This window comes from Syzygium oleosum, unplaced genomic scaffold (genome assembly GCF_021117445.2).
Source record: "Syzygium oleosum isolate NSW1041296 unplaced genomic scaffold, Sole_v2.1 Sole_v2.05, whole genome shotgun sequence".
Classification (NCBI taxonomy): Eukaryota; Viridiplantae; Streptophyta; class Magnoliopsida; order Myrtales; family Myrtaceae; genus Syzygium; species Syzygium oleosum.
In genome coordinates, this window is record NW_026607489.1 from 1749539 (window position 1) to 1766015 (window position 16477).

At 41.8% G+C, this 16477-nt stretch overlaps 2 pseudogenes; both read left to right on the plus strand.

Annotated features, from left to right (window-relative positions):
* The first annotated feature begins 5063 nt into the window (after window positions 1-5063).
* LOC115680837 (F-box/FBD/LRR-repeat protein At1g13570-like) lies at window positions 5064-11570 on the plus strand (annotated as a pseudogene).
* A 1195-nt stretch (window positions 11571-12765) lies between these two features.
* On the plus strand, window positions 12766-14426 carry LOC115680838 (F-box/FBD/LRR-repeat protein At1g13570-like; annotated as a pseudogene).
* Window positions 14427-16477: the final 2051 nt, after the last annotated feature.

Here is a 16477-nt window from a genome sequence, read left to right on the forward strand (position 1 = left end):
AGATTAATGGTTGTATTAGATGGACTTCTATATAAATAGGGGAGCCCTACCCCTCATTTGTATCACCCACTTTATTTAAGTAATACAAGCACTCTCTACAATTTCTCTCTCTACTTTCTCTCTCTAAGATTTCCCTTCCTTGAGTGTGAGAGTGTGAGAGTGAGAGTGAGAGTGAGTGAGAGTAAGGCTTACTGAGGCCAAACTAAGTGATTTGAGGTCTAAGTGCCGCGCGGTTCGTGATTGAAAGAATTGTCCTGTGACAGTATGCCCTTGATGCTAAGGAGTCTGCCTCTCAAGGTCAAGTACGCACCTTTGAGTTAAGATGCATGTTGTTAGTATAAAGGGCACGCTCCTCACATCGAAGGGCACGACCCTTGGGATAAAAGGGCAAGTCGCTCTTACTGTGAAGCCCACGCCCCCTCAAAGATACAGGGAATGCCCCTTCAGGTAAAGGGAACGCGGCTTGCGGCGAGGGGGCCCGCCCTTTTGGTTTATAGGTGCATGTTTTTTGCGGTAAGATGTGTTTTCTTTGACCAAGGAGTTGCCTTGCTTAGGTCGAGAGATGGCTTGACCGATTAGCTTGTCTTTGACCGGTAGTTCATTGAAAAGCTTGGTCGACCTAACCATCGGCTCAAAGCCCTGGGATAATCTTTAGGTCAAAACTCATAACTTTTCAGGTAAAATTTGAAGTTTTAAGAAACAAGTCAGTATAAAATTGCTTGAGATTGTGTCAAAGTCACGATCAACGTGTAGGCCTAGCTGAGCCAGCAATTTGCCCACACCTGACTGCCAATGGTCTCACTGATCTGGTACTACCCTGACTGCATGGCACACCTTAATTGGATGTGCCGCCGACTAATTCCACGTCTTTTTCTTTAGAAAACTTCATTAACATTTGATAGTATGTATGTTTTTCAGACGAAATTGTTTAGAGTTGATTGTCGCCTTCCTCAAACAAGCCAAACGAACATTTATACTAAGAAGTTGCATTTTCTCATTGTAAATCTAATTCACATGATTCTTAAAGCATCGAAAATGTTGTGACTGGATCTTCATGATACTATCACTTCACCATGAAAAATCACAGATTTCTTGACACTCTTAAGATCAGACAGCTGTGATTAAAAAGTGTGATATGATGAGACGGATTCAGAACAGTTGAATATCTTTCAAAAAATCTTGATAAGTACCATCCAACTATACCCTCAAGTTGAATGTCATTGAGATTTGGTATCAGGTCAAATATGGTCAAATTTTAGAAATCTCAAGTCATAACCCAAAAGGTCAATTCGAATGGGCAAAAATATAATCAAATTCCTAATGAAGACGAAAATAAACTTGAAGAAACTCAAATTCAAACTTGCAAATCTATAAGATTTTTCAGAATAATCTTGATTATAAGATATCTATCATTGGCAATAGCAAGAGATGAGCTCCAGAATTCAAACAATTTTTTTTAAATATTATTGGCATCAGATAAATTTCAAAATTCCGCACATCCAAAATAGCCCGTGTAGACAAAACATTACACAGATTGCATACAAAATAAAAGGAGAAAAACCCGTCTGTCTAAAGTGGTATTTAAGGCAGTATGTTGTGCCACGTCGACTGCTTCTCTAAGAGAAGTTTACTGATGGAGAGAATCTTTTGAGCATGCCCCCTCTCGCATTGATATTTAATGTGCATAGACATCCAAAGGTCGAAGACGAAGGGACTAGTATCAATTCTTCACGCGGCTTGTCTTCGAGAATGGTGTCAAAGGGATGTAAAATTCTTACATATGTGCTGATCATCCATGGGTTTATGACATCCCTTTCATGCCGTTAAATGTTGATGTTTCCCGAGTTGGTTGTAATCAAGAAAGCTCGGGTAACAATTTATCTTCTCTATATACATTCTTTAGGTTAAACTGGGACTACTATACTCGTTCTCCAAATGTAGAGAGGCAATGTCAAGTATGATTTTGGTGCATGTGAGCCAACTGACATTCATCATGGGATAAGGCAGGCCTCAAATGGGACTCATCTAATCTAACAGTGGCACCGAATGAAGGCAATAGTGGAGTTTTGATCTCGTTTTACAAAATTGGCATACCCCTAACACAATATTTAGTTGTAGAGTCCTGGGCTATTGGAATTGAATGTAGAAGCGTCGTGAAGATCCATCTTTTTAAAGTTAGAGGGAATTCAATTCAAGGATCTATATATGGCTTGGAAGAGTTCAATAGTCGTCCATTCACCAAGAAAGGAGAAAAGAAAAACTCAGACCATAAAATGAAGAGGAAAAAGGTAAAAGGAAATTTGAACAGACATACTAAGCCAGATACTTTTCCACCTTTTGCAATGGCTCTACCGATTTATAATGAACTCTTTATGAGTTATTTAAATGTTTTCCAGAAGTCGTTAATAACCAAAAAAAGAAAACGAAAAAGAGTAATACTGAACATCTGGTCAAAAGGTTAATTGAATTAATAGTTAAGCCCATAAAATATGAGCAACCAAAATCAAACTTGGGCACTATTTGTTTCAGAAAAAATAAATGATTTAGAAAACATTTTAGTGAAAATGATCGCTCGTATTTCTTGAAATAATTAGTCAATGAAAATTTTTTATCATTGAAATTAATTTTTGTCTAAACATTTTTATGAGAAAATTCCAATTAAGGACCCCAAGTGGACATAGTATCAAATAAGGACATGAAGTGCTCAATCAATCTCAAATAAAGACCCAAAGTGCCCAATTAGTCTCAAGTAAAGGCCTGGGTTCGCTGGCCGGTCAAATGTTCGCCGGCCGGCGAGCACGATTACTGTTCCGGCGACCAAAAAATGGCAGTTTTTTCTTTTTCTTTTTTTTTTCCTTTTCTATTTTCCTTTGCCTTTTCTGTTTTTTTTTTTCTTCTCTTTCCTCCGCCGGCCATAGCCGGGGCCGACAGAGGTCGCCGGCCTCAAGCAAAGGCCGGCCTCGCTGGCGTCGGGCAAGGGCGAGGGTTGCCCTCGCCCGCCCAGCCCAGTCGAGGGCCGGCCTCGCTGGCGTCGGGCAACCCTCGCCCTTACCCGATGCTGGCGAGGACGGCCCTCGACTGGGCTGGGCGGGCGAGGATGACCCTTGTTGGCGTCGGGCGAGGGCGAACCTCGCCCGCCCAGCCTAGGCGAGGGCGGCCCTCGCCCGACGCCGGCAATGGTGGCCTCCGCCTGAGGCCAGCGACCTCCGTCGGCCCCTGCTAAGGGAAGAGAAGAAAAAATAATAAAAGGAAAAGGAAAAAAAAAAAAAAAGACAAAACTACCCTTTTCCGGTCGCCGAAACAGTAACCGTGCTCGCCGGCCGGCGAGCATTTGATCGGCCGACGAACCCAAGCCCTTACTTGAGACTAATTAGGCACTTTGGGTCCTTATTTGAGATTGATTGGGCACTTCAGGCCCTTATTTGACACTATGTCCACTTGGGGTCCTTTTTTGAGAAAAAGACCCCACTTGGGGTCCTTAATTGAAATTTTCCCCATTTTTATGGATAATGAAAATATTTGTCGTTCACTCATTTTTTATAAATGAAACAAATGATCATTTTTAGGAAAATATTTTCCTAATTATTTATTTTCCACAAAACGAACACACCATTAGTTTTTCGACCAAAAAAATGCACCCTTAGTTTAGTTGATAATAGCAATGAAAAACATCCAAGAATTAAGAAATTTTATTCATCCTATATACATATATATATGTAACAGAAACTCCTAGATATTATAATTCTTTTGTTCGCGGATTTACTAATACAAATTAACGTTTATTTATAAGAGTTTCTAATTTAATGCATTTGTTCAATTGATTGGCATGGGATTTCTGTCTGTTCACTTATGCAATTCAAAAAACTAAGTAATTAACTACATTATATGGATCCGATAAAAAAAAAACTACATTATATTGAAAAAAAGGAAAAATAAAATAAATACCAAATGCTTCTAAACATACCGCATGCTCCCCAAAAGGTTGACTTTATCATCACGATAGAAGTCCTCAATCATTTCACGTCTGTCTTCAAATACTGCATATGAACAGTTGTGTATCGATCTACACATCATCATGAAACTCTTGGGGTACTCAGTTTGCCTCCTCGATTTCTCTCCACTATCCCAATAGAAAGCTTGGAAAATCGAAGGGCTCTCATTCTCATTGGTTTATTCACATGATAGAGACGAGCGGTCCAACTTTCTGTCATAAATAAATCGATTTGACGATAAATTTCTTACGTGGACACAGCGTAGCAGCTTTTCCACGTAATTGGCTCCTCTAAACTGATCTGCTTGTAGTTAATGATGCATTGATATACGCTCTAGAATATGAAGGGACTGACGGTGCGTAGCGAGAATATAAAAAAATTTCTTTGTGCTTGAAGTAAGCATTTCTTTGACGTCCCTCAACCTTCATAGAGCCACATTGTGATCTCGTGTTTCATTCTTCTCTGACTCACTCTTTTGTTCTTTTGGCTTACAAATATTGGATTGAGGTCCGCAATAAAAGACTGATCTAAGTGGTATCTACGTTGAAGGTCTGTTAAGTAAAGTATCTGAAATCGAATCCTCGCTTCAAAGTGATCATTGGAGGTTTTATCGTCGTCTTTGTTCCGTCATTTTCATTCGTGCACTTTCTCTAGTTCGTTTACTTATAAGACAATAATGAGATGACAAATGCTCATACAGGTTTGCTCCGCATCTTTATGTGACGCATATACGTTTGCATACAATAATGGCCAAAAGAGAGCAAAAGTTGATTTCTAATACTTTTGGATGCTGAGGGTACATTTTCTTTACTACAAATTTCACTAATTTCCTTGTCTTATTATTTTACAAATTAAGTTATGATATTAGGCGATTTCTCTTCAATTTTTAGTAGTCATCCATTTAGATATTTAAGATTTTTTTTGGGTCGAAAGATATTTAAGATTTAATAGATTAGATTTTTTTGTATATTTCGTATTTTAAACTTATAATTTCATTAGAGTTTTTCCAATTTACCGGGTATATCCATTTCTACTGCATCACTATTTGTTGGAAATTTCATAGTATCTTAGATGAAAAAGAGAAGGATGAAACACTCAGACAAGATAAGCCAATTAGTAGGGCACATAACCAACCAAATCCTGTCACGCTTGCTGATTAAGGATGCAGTTAGGACTAGTATTTTGTCGAGAAAGTGGAGGTACAAATGGTGCTCTCTTCCACAACTTGTGTTTGATGACCAATGTACCAGGGCCAGTGGAACTTTTCATCAACTATCTCCGCAAAACTTGGTGAAGATAATTGATAAGGTCCTCTTGCTTCATACTTGTCACGCCCCGTACCCCACGAAGCATGAGCATCCCGCTTATAGGTCGAAATAGTAGCGCGACGCTCCCAGGTTACGGCACCGACCCGAAAACCCAAATCAGAGAAAACACGCCACATGCAGAAACGACGTATAAGTAATAAATATACATATACATATACACCCAGACAATTTAAAAGCAACCACGGGTGGCAAGAGAAAAATAAATTACGATTGATTAAACCCCCGTATACATTATCCGTCTATAAACAAAAAGGTACATCAAAAGGCCACGAACAAAAAGGGATCAGTGACCTAGGGGTGTCAAACTAACTACCGGAGGGGTACGGTCAAAAAGTGTCGACCCTCACTCCTATGCTGATATCTAACCTACGGTACCCAGTCAGGATCAGAACCCGACGACTCCGAAGAACTCTCGAGTCGCTCTTGATCCTCCTCAGAACTCATGGCCTCCAACTCTATCTCTGGCTCAGGGTCTTGTTCTTCGTACTCGTCTACGTCCATAGGCTCAGGGGCTTCTGCGTCCACCTGCTCTGGAGCTGGATCGACTATCTCCGGCTCAAAAGCTAATCCACCAAGCTCCTCGTGCTCTTCCTCTTCTTCCACAATCTCGTACTCAACCTCAGAATCAGGATTGCCCTCCATATTGACATCTACTATATCACCGTCTGGACATTGAATATCTAGCAGACCCTCTCCCACAAACGGAACGTCGGCGGACCTGATGGGACCGAACTCTACTCCATAACGATCCCGGAAACACCAGGCTAGGTACTCGTGAGTCTCAAAGTGAGCTAAGCCTACGTCTACCCATACTAAAGCATAGTGTCTATAGTACTTCTCCCCGTTCCCCATGGGGTGCACGGTCAGCGTACGCTCTATATGGTGGGGAATCCCAAAGCGTAACGGTGCGTCGTCAAAGTTCATGGCGGGAGATCTGAAAAGTCGGTTTTACCACAACCGTGAGAAAACTCAGCAAGTAAAAACCACTAATCCTAAACTAGGCTAATGTGCACCTCCAGAGGGTAAATAAAACACATAAATAGATAAATAAATCAGTATAACAATCAATATAAGCTCACCCGGGCCCACAGCCCAATTCACTACTCTGCCCTGCAGGTTAGACTTTTCATATCAATATTAAACATATTCACTTAAATCGACCCGAAGGCCACGACCCGAAGGCCACAATTTATCTCGACCCGAAGGCCCGACCCGAAGGCCACAATTTCTCCCGACCCGAAGGCCCGACCCGAAGGCCACAATTTCTCCCGACCCGAAGGCCCGACCCGAAGGCCACAATTTCTCCCGACCCGAAGGCCCGACCCGAAGGCCACAATTTATCTCGACCCGGAGGCCCGACCCGAAGGCCACAATTTCAATCACTTCAAACATGTACATCAATGCGTCCAATATTGATCAATCAACGTCACGAGAGATGAATACAAGCCAAGGCACTCAAGGTTAATCGCCCACACTAATATACCAAGCATACTCATTCTCGACTTAGACGCATTCAACCCATCCTCAAGACAATCAATTTACTTCCGTTCTCACCCAATCCACTCGACATTGATTCGCACCTTTATTACAATTCAATGTAATGCACCTAAGGCCCGCCTTGGGTAAATCAAACTTAGTCCTCATTCTCATTGGTACGGGGTCACAAGATAGGATTTATATAAGTCCTAAGTAACCTCTAAAAATGCCTAATTCCTTGTCATCAACCAATGACTCAACTAAGTATTCAACTTGGATAAATTGCACAAATTCGGTACTCAATGAACAGTACCAGGGGAGGACACATTTTGCCCACTAAACCACAATTAAACACCCTCATTAGGCTCTAATCTTAACCCCAATCACCCAACAACCAAATACACTTACTTAAGCTTCAAATAAGCCTAAATAATCCCCAAAATGTCCACTTCCAAGTCATTAGTACTTGAACTTAATTAGTGCCACACTTAGACAATTTTACACAATTTCGGAGCCCCATGAACAGTACCAGGAATAATTCACATTTAGGTACTAAACCACCTTTAAACCATCTCATTAGGGCCTAATCACTTACCCTAAACATCCAACCACCAAATACACCTAATTAAGCCTCAAATGAGCCTAATTAACACCTTAATTATTTAGTTCCAAGCCTTGAATCATTGAATTCAATTTGTGCCAAAACTTAGACAAATATGCACATTTTCGGTGCTTTGTGAACAGTACCAGAACAAGGGCTGTTTTGGGCCTTAATCCACCATTAAATCATCTCATTAGGCACTAATTAGGTCCCCTAATCACCCCACACAACATTGGGCATATCTAGACCATGATTAGGCTTAATTAACCCCCTAATTACCCTCTAAAATGCACAAATAAACTAATTAAGGGTTTAGGGGTTTATACTCGCCTAAAATCGACTCGAGGCGACGGGAGCGGGCGGTCGATTACCGACACGCGGTGAGAATCGACGGCGGCGCTCCGGTGGCAAGCCGGCGGTCACGGCGGCGCCGGTGTGATTCACGGCCACACACCCAACCGGAACAGGGGAGCTGCTGGGCGTACGGGCTGAGGATGGTGGAGAGAGAGACGGTGAGGGTGAGGTGGTCGATGAGGGCGGCGCACGGCAGTGGACGGCGGCGCGGTGCCGGCGAGGTGAAGACCGGCGGCGTTTCTCTCTCTCTCTCGCCTGGAACAGCTGCTGTGGGGCGGACGGTCCAGAGGGTGGGGCTGGTCGACGAAGGCTGGGGCGGTGCCAGGGGGTGCTGCGCGGCGACCTGAGGTCAGCAGCTCCGGCGGCGCGGCTGTTCATGACAGTGGCCGGCGGAGCAGAATGACAGAGGAGCGGTGTGAAGAGGACGATCGTGAAGGCTGGCTGGGGGAGAGAGAACGTGAGCTGAGAGGGACTGAGGAGAGAGAAGAAACAAGTCAAAAGTGGTCAAACTTGGGTGAGTGGAATCCAAGTGTCAACAATCCAAGGGTTTGGACAATTTGCCCTTGAATCCAATGGCTTAGGTTCACTCCTCTCCAATAATGCAAGGGTGAGATGGTCAAATGCCCCTAACCAAGGCTGACCAGGTCTGGTTTGGTCCACTTAACCTTAGTTAGTCCCCAAAATTTATCCAAATTTCGGAATAAATTAAAATGGCCTAGGGGCATTTTCGTAATTTTCCGATCCCGGACCGAAATTTCAATTTTTGTCCATACCGGTCCTATATGTTCATGGGAGACTTAATACGGTGTCGGATTCGCGAAATTCACTTTCTACGCCTTCGAAAATCGCCTGCGAAGTCCCGGGAATAAAATAATAGTATTTTTCCAATTTTTGCCGAAATTCCCGTTTTTGTCCAAAACCACTCTAAATGTACGTGGCCACTCCAAAATGACCTTGGCCGCGAAAAATAACCTCAAACGGCCTCCGAATCCCGCCCCGGTGCCCACGGGGGCAAAACCGTAATTTTCCCAATTTTTGTCGAAATTCCTATTTTCAGCCGTTCTTGTCCCAAACTTACTTGGCCACTATAAAATGACGTCCGTCCTACAAAATAGTCATAATTACCCTTGAAATTTTGATATCGGAGTTCGGCTCAATATCGCGATCAAAATAGGTCGTTTGGAAATCTTAGGATCTCTCACTAACGGGTGGCCATTTAGGTGTTACGCGTATCGACCTAAGACTGTCCGAGTCTCGATAGTCTCAAATCTCGAGAGAAGGTGAGAGATTTTCACTAGTACCGGGGGTCGCGATCATTCGGATATAATTTGGGATTTGTTTGTCAGGCGTACTTTCGGTCGTGCGGAATCACCCGCGATCCAATCGTACGTTACTAACTATATCAAATCCATTATCTTCCTAAGATCGGCCCATATTGGCTCAAGATATTCCCTCGACGTTTCTCGAAATCAGTGTCCAATCGCGATCGTCTTTCTCGGTCCACGTACCTGTTCCTATTTAGCCTTTCCCATTTGGTTAGTATCCCGTGATTGATCAAGTCCGGGCGAGACTCACTAAAATCACACGAGAATTAATATACGCTTTACTGGTTCCGATAGCGGGTCAAAATTCAGGATGTTACAATACTGGCCCACTGCAAAAGTTCGAGCTTGCTCACAAAGGATTTTGCGCCACGAGTGACATTGACCATTGGATTCTTTATCTATCCAGAGTTTCCATCCAACAAATTATACTCCACGTCTGGAATGGGCATAATTACAAAATTCCCACCTCCTTATTCAATTGCCAAGACTTGATTCATTTGGATCTCATTAATTGTTTTGTGAAAATCCCGTGGAAGTTTGAAGGATTCAAGAACTTGAACAGGCTGCTTCTCGATCACGTTGAGCTATCTCGGGACGGACTTGAGGCTCTTATTTCTCGCTGTCCCCTTCTAAAACATTTAGGCTGCGTTTGGTTGACCGGATAAAAGCCAGGATATGATATGTTTTATCCTATCCTGTGTTTGGTGGTGGTCCAGGATAGGATAAGATCGGATATAAACTGGATATAGCCCGGATAAAAAAATCCGGGGGGGAGGGTGGGATAGACCCGGATAAGATTTTTAATGCCTATTTTTCCGAAAACTCTACACTCCACTCGCCGTCATCTTCATCCCCACACCTTGTGCGCTTTCACCAAAAAAAAATTTCGACTTTTTTTCCTTCACTGACTCCTCCAGACCCGTGAATAGCAAAAAAATAAAATAAAAATTATCCTATCCTACTTTAAATCCGTAGTCCACCAAACAGTGGACAGGATATAAAGAAATCCCAGGATTTCTTATCCTATTCTATCCAGTCCTATCCTGTTTAGAAATCCGGACGACCAAACGCAGCCTTAACGTTGAGGAACCTACAGGGGATTACACGAGTCAACATTAAAGCTCCCAACCTTGAGTGTGAGCTTTTCAAGACGTCGCTTTGGACGTCGCTTTCGATGATATGAACTGTTTGAAGTTTGTCATGGTACATTTCTATGATGGTATTGCTAACAAACGTGGATCCAGCGATGCCAACCTAAGCAATTTGCCCAAATTTTTCCAACATCTGTCCCAAATTCAGAGTCTCATGCTCATAAATTACTCACTCAAGGTACGTTTTTAAGCGCATAGATCCTGAAATTTGCTAGGACTCTATTCACCATTATTTTTTGGATGAAAATTTGTTGGTTTTATTATTAAATCATTGGTATCTATTAAGGCTTGATTTTGGCTAATTTGTGCAGTATTTTGCTATTGGAAAGGTTCCACAGACACTGCCTAATGCATTTGTTCATTTGAAGTACCTCATCACATGCATAGACTTCAATAATGTGGAGGAGATTTTGACTGTTATGTGCCTAATGAGAAGCTCTCCTCAGTCGGAACAAGTAAACTTTCTGGTGAGAATGATCATTGAGTAGTGTTTAGCGGACTAATCTAGTGTTTCTTCGAAATTATCATCACAGATCTTATTTAGTTATTTGTGTGCTTTTGTCCAAATTTTCTTATTGCTTGGCAAAAAAATTGAAGCACATAGTGAACCAAACTTGAAGTACAATGGTCTGTCATATCATAATGGAACAAATCGCCGAATCCTTTTGTTTTTAGCGAGATTGTTCATCATTTATCAACGTGTGAGAAGAGTGATGCCTTTCTCTGTATCATGGTTTAAAATATATGATAATTATAATTTGATTTGTTCTATTTTGGTGATCAACAGATTACCTTGGTGCTTTTACTCATTGAATTTGATGACAAAGGGAGCTAGTCTGTACTTTATAGTGATTAAAGAGTACATTCTCAGAATGTATGACAGTATAGTAATTTGTTTCAGTCAACAAAGTAAAAACCATATCTTAATCTGGGGATCATAATGCATAAAGGAAATAGACAAATGAAGCTGTTTGCATCTCGTGATAAATCGACCGGATTAAGCACTCTCTCTATGCATCTTTATGTTAAAGTTGCTCTTTAATCTGTAAAAACAGAGTCTTGTGCCGGGCCTCAACAGACTACACGGAGTGGGACAATTGCCGACTTTTGGGAAGACAACCACTTGTGTTGCCTAGAACAACTTACAGATGTATTGATGGGTGGAATTTCTGGCAGTGAGCTAGAGCAGGAATTCATTTAAGTTTCTACTAACTAGTTCGCCAAACCTGCCAACTATGACGATCTGGCCTAACTCCACGTGCGGAGAAGGCAAGTTGCTTAGGCAGTTATTGCGGTTCCAGCGAGCCTCGGCGCGAGCGGAGGTGATCTTCGATACGGAATAAGGAGTTACTGCAATTGTTTTACTATGCTGTGTGGAACTTGAATAGATTGTGATACAGAGTTTGTGCATTACTCAAAGAAATGAGAATCCTCTTCATTCATCTTCTGTCAGTCTCTCTGTATGTATATTTTCCATGGGACATTGATCAACCTAGCTTTACTTTCATGAAAAATCTTGAAGAAATTGTCTAGAGTGGGGTGTCGCCTGTCTGGAAAGGAGCCACACAAACATTTTATACTAAAAAGTTGCAGTCTGTTTCGTCATATTTCTAATCGATATGGTTTCTAAAGTATGAAAATCTTGTGAGCGCATCTTTGTGATACCATCACTTGATAAGATGTGATTAGAAAGGGCGATATCTTGAGACCTGTCCATTGGATTAAAAAAAAGTTGGATATTTTTCTAAAAAAACTCGATAAATACTATCCAATTGTATCCTCATATGCATTTGTGCTCTTTCTCGAGTTGGTTTACTTGTAAGACAATAATGGGATAACAAATGCTCATACAAGTTTGCTACGCATCTTGATGTGACGCATATACGTCTACATACAATAAGCAACTTGAGTGCTCTATTCTTTCTACATCACTATCAGGACGGTTCCTTTTCATGAGATGGGCAACGCCATTAACCCAATGTTTTCATTTCTCCCAAATTGATTACTTTTTGTATTTACGCATTTAAAAAGGCAACGGAGCTGAGAAAAGGGCGGAACACCCTGTTACATGCTTCTTGGAAAGGAGTCTTATAACTTGTCAAGAGGGTCAAACACTTCATTGGCTCCTTGGATTTCACGTCTCCACATGAGTCCCACGAGATTTCGGGAGGGAACCATAGCAGTTGCTTCTAGTAAACCATGCAATTAATGGAATTCTAATTGATAGCCAAAAAAGACCAAAAGTTGATTTCTGATGCTATTCGATGCGAAGCTACATTTTCTTTGCCACAATTATTTATTTATTTCCTTGTCTTCTTATTTTACAAATTAAATCAGGATATTAGGTTATTTCTCTTCAATTTTGAGTAATCATCCATATAAATATTTCAGATTTAGTAGGTTAGATTCCTTGTTAGTTTGTATATTTCCTATTTTAACGTAGAATCATTAGGGTTTTCTAATTTATCAAGTTGACCTGTTTTTTCTGCATCACTATTTGTTGGAAATTCCAGAGTATCACATATGAAAAAGAGAACGATGAAAGAATCGGACAAGATAAGCCAGTTACCGGATCACATAACTGACCAAATTCTGTCATACTTGCTGATTAAGGATGCAGTCAAGACTAGTATTTTGTCGAGAAAGTGGAGGTACAAATGGTCCTCTCTACCAGAACTTGGGTTTGATGACCAATGTACTAGTGCCAGGGGAGTTCCTTCTCTTCAAGCATCTCTGCATGAAAACTTGGTGAAGATAATTGATAAGGTCCTCTTACTTCATACTGGCCCCATATAGAAGTTCATGCTCTCTCACAAAGAATTTTGCACCACGAGTGACATTGACCAATGGATTCTTCATCTATGTCCATCAAAGAAATCATACTCGACATCTGGAAAGGGCAGTATTACAAGATTCCCACCTCCTTATTCAATTGCCAGGACTTATTCATGTGGAACTCTTCAATTGTTTAGTGAAAATCCAGTCAACGTTTGAAGGATTCAAGAACTTGAGAATTTTCTTCTCAAGCACGTTCAGCTGTCTCCGGATGGGCTTGAGGCTCTGATCTCTCACTGTCCCCTACTAAATCTTCTAATTTTGATTAACATAGAGGGGATTACGCGAGTTAACATCAAATCTCACAACCACGAGTATCTCTACCTTGGAGGAGCTTTTCCGGATGTCGATATCGGTGATATGGACTGTTTGAAGTTGGTTATGGTAGATGTCTATGGTGATATTGCCAATAGACGTGGAGCCAACGATGCCAACCTGAGCAATTTGCATAAAATCTTCCGAAATCCGCCTAGAATTCGGATTCTCAAGCTTCTAAAGTACTCACTGAAGTTACATTTTGAGCATATAGATTCTGAAATTCGTTATTATTATTTTTGGGATGATAATATGTTGGTTCAATTACTAAATCATTGGTATCTATTGACGCTTGATTTTGGCTGATATGTGCAGTATTTGGCTGTTGGAAATGTTCTGCATACACTGCCCAATTCACTGGTTCGTTTGAAGTACCTCTTCACATGCATAGATTTCAATAATATGGAGGAGATATTGATTGTTATGTGCCTGATCCGAAGCTCTCCCCGATTGAAACAAGTAGGCTTTCAGGTGAGTATGATCGTCGAGATTAGTGTTTAGCGGGATAATTTCAATGACCTGTCACTATAGTCTAAGTGGATTTTACATAATAATGAAACAATTCAACGTATCCTATTCTATTTGGCGAAAACGTTCATCATTTAAAGAAAGATAAATGTGTATTCGAAGGGTGATGCATCAAGTTTTAGAATATATGTTAGATATAGTTTGATTTGATTTTCTTTTCAGGTATCATCATGTTACCTTGGTGCTTTTAATTATTGAGTTTGATTTTCGGTGATTACCATTTGATTTTCGAGAAATGCACCGGGGAACAGACGGCAGTTGGAACAGCAGCCAACTCTTGGGAAGATCACCAGTCATCTTGCTTCCAAGAAGTGAGAGTTGCATCACTGAATGACATTTCTGGTGGCCAACCAGAGCTTCGCTTCATCAAGTTTCTGCTTTATCGTTTGACGGGATTACAAAACATGAGAATTAAGCCTAAATCCAGAAGTGCGGATGGGAAGTTGCTCAGGGAGTTGCTGCGGTTTCCGCAAGCATCGGCAGAAGCTGAATTGATCTTTCTTGATCCCGTGAATGCATAATCCGAGCTATTAAAAAAAATTTGGTGTGAAACTAACAGTTAGTTGCTGTCGCTGGTACTGTGTGATTGGGAATCAGCTCTGAAGGTCAGTTTTGCCGTTTCTGTTGTGGAAAAATGGACGGTTCATAATGGATTACGCTCAACAATTTAAGCTGATATCAACATGTTGCAAGTAATTTTTCCTCTTTAATGAGAAAATGCAAGGATTGAGTATAAGAACTTATGAAACCCGGAATGAATTGAGTGGCAATGAAATGCAGATATTGACATTCTCATTCTTATGTAGACAAGGGTGTGGGTCCAGATGGGATGGCATTTGCTATGGGACAGTGAGAATGCAATGGAAAGCTAATTTTTAGCAAGTATCGCAGGTTTCCCTTCACTGTATAACATAAGAAGAAGTATGGGTTCGAACCTATGGTCACTCGAGCAACACCAACCACTTCTTGTCCTTATGTCCATGCGAATTGAACGACAGTTGGGTGGCTTGAGTAGACACTTCGTCTGGAAGATGCATGCTAATTTCAGGAGTCAATTTCAACGCGACAGAGGGAATTGACGGTTGGCACTTGACCAAAACATATAAATTGGTGTTTCTGGAGCTGTCGAGATTACACACAGGTGACAATTAGAATCTAGATATTCTCATTGAGCGAAGGACCGGACACGCTTATAATTCGAGTAATTTCGTAGTAATTCTCAACACATGTGAGAGAGAAAATTAATAACTTAAACTTGGGTAGGTTGGACTGTGGTTGTAGACCCAAAACAGAAAAACAAAAATATAGTAGCAAAAAGGGTAAAAGCCACAAAAACTCCAAACTCACAAAAAACTCCGAATTATACTCATTGTGACATGTTTACCTCAAACTTTTTTTATATCAAAATTCCCAAATTTGTACCTGATTGACACATTCACCTTAGTGTTATGTTAAAAATCGTTGTTTCCCCGTCTCTCCACTTCACTACTTCCCTTCCCACATTTTGCGGGAAAAGTGCCATAAAAGTCCTAAACCTTTTATATTAGTGCCAATTTAGTCCTAAACCTTTTTTTGGTGCCAATTCAGTCCTAAACCTTTTAAATTGGTGCCAATTCAGTCCTAAACCTTTTGTTTTTGTGCCAATTTAGTCCTTCCGGCCAATTTTTATCGGAATTTGCCGACGTGGACGCCTGCCGGCCAACGACCGGTCACCGGCACCGACGTGGCGCTGACGTGGACAAATTAAATAATATTTTTAATATTTTTTTGAATTTTTATTTTTTTCCTTTTTTTTTCCACTTTTTTTTTGGGTTTCTCCTTCCTGCGGCCGGTCGCCAAGTCCGGCGACCTGCCCGGGCCCGAGGGCGGCGGCTCGACCTCGCCCGGCCCTTTGGAGAGGGCGGCCTCGCCGGCGAGACCGAGCCTCGCCATGGTCGGGTGAGGCCCGACCTCGCTGGATTTAGCGAGGTCGAGCCTCGCCCAGCCGCCGGCGAGGCCCGACCTCGCCAGATCCGGCCGAGGTCGGGCCTCCCCCGACCATGGCGAGGCTCGAGCCCTTGTCGGAGGCCACGGCGAGAGCTCGAGCCTCGCCATGGTCGGGGGAGGCCCGACCTCGCCGGATCTGGCGAGGTCGGGCCTCGCCCGACCATGGTGAGGCTCGGCCTTGCCGGGCCAGGCTGCCCTCCCCAGTGGCCGGCGAGGTCGAGCTCACCGGCCAGAGGAAGGAAAAACCCAAAAAAAAAGTGAAAAAAAAAAGAAAAAAAAGGAAAAAATCAAAAATCAAAAAAATATTAAAATATTATTTAATTTGTCTACGTCGGCGCCGGTGACCGGTCGCCGGCCGGCAGGCGTCCACATCGGCAAATTCCGGTAAAAATTGGCCGGAAGGACTAAATTGGCACAAAAATAAAAGGTTTAGGACTGAATTGGCACAAAAAAAAGGTTTAGGACTAAATTGGCACTAATACAAAAGGTTTAGGACTTTTATGGCACTTTTCCCCACATTTTGCACTTCCCTTTGTTCCATATAATTGCACTTACATCTCTCCCCTCTCTCTCTCTCTCTCTCTCT